At 38.4% G+C, this 5,000-nt stretch overlaps 1 long non-coding RNA gene across 1 annotated transcript in view; it reads right to left on the bottom strand.

Moving 5' to 3' along the window:
- LOC118763549 overlaps positions 1-5,000 on the bottom strand; it is a 16,691-nt gene that overhangs the window by 10,486 nt on the left and 1,205 nt on the right. The gene's annotated exons all lie outside the window — the stretch shown is intronic.

Below are 5,000 nucleotides of genomic sequence, written 5' to 3'. Positions count from 1 at the left end.
TTTGTTTTTTGTAAATTCTCACAATATATATATATATGTGTGTGTGTGTGTGTGTGTGTGTGTGTGTGTGTGTGTGTGTGTGTGTGTGTGTGTGTGTGTTCTCGTTTATCACTGATTCAATGATCATTGTTCCAAGTAACACGGCACACTCAACACTGATCACGAATTGATGTATGAGCAATATGTCGTTACGGGTTTCACTTGAGCTTTTATCGTTCATGTAAAATATTAACAGACTCACCTCATTTTTGCACTGCTCGCTACCATTGTTTACAATCTTATCTATTTAGTAAGTTGAACCTTTAGCATACTGGACATGCTAGACTACTTCATTTCAACCTCATCTATTATGCGTCTGTTTTTCTTTTCTTATTCTCTTTTTTTTTCAAGTGCTATGTTATCAATGACAGTACTGTGTATGTACTCAAATGTTAATGTTTGTATTCTTGACAAATAATGAAGAGAAGAACGTAAAACCTTCCGAATAAGCAATAAAAGACGGTTAAAAAAGATTATATATATTTGTATGTTTCAATGGATCAAGAAAAGTATATGTACAATAGATGTTTTATATAAAACTCAATGGACTAGATATATTGAAGCACCAAATAACAGCGTTGTCTATATAATGTACAACAGCCGTGGCCACACACACATACACATACACACACATACACATACACGCACGCATGCACGCTCACAGCTCACAAACATACAAGCACATTCACTCGACGAACGGCCCGAGTTTACGTACGTAAACCCTGTCACACTTAACAATAAATATATCGACTGCTTGCATAAGTGCGCGAAATACGTAGGTTGTCTTTAGAGAACAAGCAGCTGGCGTTAGCGAAAAGATCACTGCTCGTTGAACTGAGAGATCTGTTGTGTCGTGTAGCCAACCACGTTTCCAATAAATTAAACAGTTAATGCATAAACTCGTCTATATAATACAAGCAAAAAATCACTAATGTATATTAATATGCATTGCTGAACAACCAAAAGAGATTTGACTCATTGGCTGAGCAAGAATGTTGGCTAGTTTGAACGACAAATAGATATCGAAGTCCTAGACTAAAGTTGAGATTTGTTATTCAAAAGTAAAAAACTGTCAAAATTATACCAAAATCTTGATATATGAGGTTTTGCTCATGTACGTCTATCCTCTCCATGATTCATTCATAACAGATCCATGTAACACGATTCATAACAGATCCATGTAACACAACTCATAACAGATCCATGTAACACGATACGCTCAATTGTGAATCGTGTTATACTTATCAGAAATTGATCTGTGATAACATAGGTCGGCGATCAATGAAAGATTCTGTTTTACCGCCAAAGCGTGCCTTAGTGACCATCCAGAATGTTCAGAGCAACTTGGGGTCTCAAAACGAAACCTATTTTCCTCCATATGTTTTAGTATTCAGTTATCATTGGTTCATTTAACATGGTGATTTTTTTAACCAAAGACCAGTGATAAACGAAGATAGATATACTACAGCAGGGTAAAGGTTTACTTTTATATTGCTTACATTACTACAGCTTTATAGGTACTCTCATCATGGGGGCTCTAGTCATGATGGCCAAGGGAACAGGATGGCTAATGACCACATTCTATCAACTGGTACTGTCACAGGTTCTAAGGCACTTAAAACTCTTCATACCATATTCTTGTTTGCTTTGTTATTTATTCCGCCGAATGTGCACTGATTGTAGTTTTTGCAAGTGTTAAAGACAGGTACATTGCTTGAATGGGACTGGAATATATGAGTAGAGATGGCACGAGCCCAGTCAGGTCCGAAGGGCAGGGATCATTATAGTAATCGTAGATAACGTAGCGAGAAAAGATAGCATACCCTTGGCTAGAGCCTGGAGCGTGTCTATATGCGAATTTTATGCTTTTCAGTTAGGTTGCCATTTTCTGCAAGCTGTCAAGGATTTCTGGGCGTGCAGCTGCTGCAAAGATTGTCAGGCCTGTCATTTGCATGGAGATAATTAAATGAGAACTATTTTCATGCGCAAAAAAAAAAAAGGTGTAATGTCACAGATGTGTTTTTATGATAGGTGTAGTGGAGAAACTGATTTGTTATTGCTTGTTAAGACGAGCTGGCAGAAACGTTAGCACACCGGGCGAAATGCGTAGCCGTATTTCGTCTGCCGTTACGTTCTGAGTTCAAATTCTGCCGAGTTCGACTTTGCCTATCATCCTTTCGGAGTCGATAAATAAGTACCAGTTACGCACTAGGGTCGATGTAATCGACTTAATCCGTTTGTCTGTCCTTGTTTGTCCTCTCTGTGTTTAGCCCCTTGTGGGTAGTAAAGAAATAGGTATTTTCGCCTGCCGCTACGTTCTGAGTTCAAATTCCGCCGAGATCAACTTTACCTTTCATCCTTTCGGGGTCGATTAAATAAGTACCAGTTACGCACTGGGATCGATATAGTCGACTTAATCCGTTTGTCTGTCTTTGTTTGTCCCCTCTGTGTGTAGCCCCTTGTGGGCAGTAAAGAAATAGGTATTTTGACTGTCTATACGTTCTGAGTTGAAATTTCGCCTAGGTCGACTTTGAATTTCATCCTTTCGGGGTCGATAAATTAAGTACCAGTTGCGTACTGGGGTCGTGGCCCCTCCCCCAAAATTTTGGGTCTTGTGCCTAGAGTAGAAAAGTATTGTTTGTCGAGACTTGTTTGTTATGAAAGATATTATAGGTTCTATTCATAGAACTTGTGAAAATCTTGTGTTGCATATGCAATTTTCTACTTGCTTGGGCTGCAGGCAGGGACAGTGCCCTTCGACTTGTCTGATTCCCCAGGATCAGCAAGATTTGTGTTATTAATGTTTCTCTTGCACTGTTGCAAGTAAACGCTTCCAGGAAAATGAGCGAAGCCGGTCGAAATGCTGAGTAAGAAGGAAGGATTGGGTGTAGGGATTCATGAGAAAGCAACAAAGTTAATGCGAAAAAGAGGGAGACGAGTGTGACTGACGATCCTAAATGGAAGTGGTATGATCACAATCAGCCCAGAGGAGCAGAGGCCATTATTGCAGCAGAAATGCTGATAGTAGAAAGTTCAAAAGAAGCATCAGCCCTTCGACTGCGTAACTTATAGGCGCAGGAGTGGCTGTGTGGTAAGTAGCTTGCTTACCAACCAATGGTTCCGGGTTCAGTCCCACTGCGTGGCACCTAGGGCAAGTGTCTTCTACTATATCCTCGGGAGGACCAAAGCCTTGTGAGTGGATTTGGTAGACTGAAACTGAAAGAAGCCTGTCGTATGTAAATATATATGTATGTATGTGTGTGTTTGTGTGTGTGTGTGTGTGTGTGTGGTGTATGTGTGTATGTGTGTGTGTGTCTGTGTTTGTCCCCCCAGTGTTTACGTACCCGTAACTTAGCGGTTCGGCAAAAGAGATCGATAGAATAAGTACTTGGCTTACAAAGAATAAGTCCTGGAGTCGATTTGCTCGACTAAAGGAGGTGCTCCAGCATGGCCGCAATCAAATGACAGAAACAAGTAAAAGAGTAAAAGAGTAAAAGAGACTTGTAAATACCATTGGTATTGTCCCTTTTTATATAGACCTAATTTCTAAAGCAAATGAAAGATTCTCTTCGTTCTGAGGCAAAATGTAGTCAAGACAGTTGTTGGTTCGATCAGCATTGAACTGGAGTTAAACAATGGCAAATCAGTTCTGCCAGGGTTAACCTGGGGTTAAATAACAACAGCAGCAGCAGCTGCCGTTCAAGAATTTGGACCTGAAAATCTCCATTTCCAGCGATTTCGAGGGCCACCTCCCAGTGGTGTCGGGTGTCAACGAAGAGCCCTCGACTACAAGACAACCAAAGTTTTTTTTTTCCAAGGTCCGGGGTCTCCCACCCCTAAGCCCTAGACCATCACCTAATCACCCTTACCTGTATTGCTTAAAATCAACAACAACAGCAGCAGCAGAGGTAAATTAAGTTTTTCTCAGAACGAGCCAATGAAGGAGCATATATTAGGTCACTCGATTTGCAAGACATAACAGCCAAATCTCCACGAACTCACACCCTTCATAAATATGAATAAGGAAATTACACATTGGATAATGTTGTTTTATATAATCCTAAAAAAAGTGGACTAAACCACAATGTTTCTCAGACGTAGTGAGTTTACACAAGAATATAAGCGCGCGTGTGGGGGTTTGCTTGCGTGCGTGCGTGAATACATCTGTGTGTGTATGTAAGAATGCACGTATGTGTTAGATTCTGATTTAAATCGGTTCAGCCATCATTGCAACCAACCCATTCTATCAATACTAAGACAACGTTTTCTTTGTTGAAGTGAAATACATGAATGAATTGTAGGAAATGTATTTACGATAGAGCGACATATGAAAGACATTTGAGGCTTCCAGAGGTGAGGTGCGACATTGTGTATTCACGGCCCTCTTCTAGAAGAGAACCGGAAGGTAACAATCTTGTGTCCGTTTATTAATAGCGAACAAACTCAAATAGATATATGAGAACAGTTGCCGTAATAAGGCGGGGGAGTATCAATATAACATCGATTCACTTGTAGGTTTGCATGCGATCGTCTATTTATATATAGGTATGTATGTATATGTGTGTGTGTATATATATAAATATATATACATACACAGACACATATATATATGTATAGTATATATTTCTATATATATGTATAGTATATTTTTCTATATATATTACTATTTATACATATACATATATATATAAATATATATATGAGTGTATATATATATATATATATATATGTCTTATATATATACATATATATATATATGTATATATATATGTCTTATATATATATATATATATATACATAATACATAATGCATATGTATATGTGTGTGTATACGTACGCATATATGTATATATGTATGTATATATATATATACATATTGTATGTGTATACATATATATATATATGTGTGTGTGTGTGTGTGTCTGTGTGTGTATACATACATACATGTATGTACACACACA

The sequence above is a fragment of the Octopus sinensis genome, linkage group LG5 (assembly GCF_006345805.1).
Source record: "Octopus sinensis linkage group LG5, ASM634580v1, whole genome shotgun sequence".
Lineage (NCBI taxonomy): Eukaryota > Metazoa > Mollusca > Cephalopoda > Octopoda > Octopodidae > Octopus > Octopus sinensis.
Note: the sequence above shows the minus strand (reverse complement) of the source record. Positions and strands in the feature narration are given on the sequence as shown.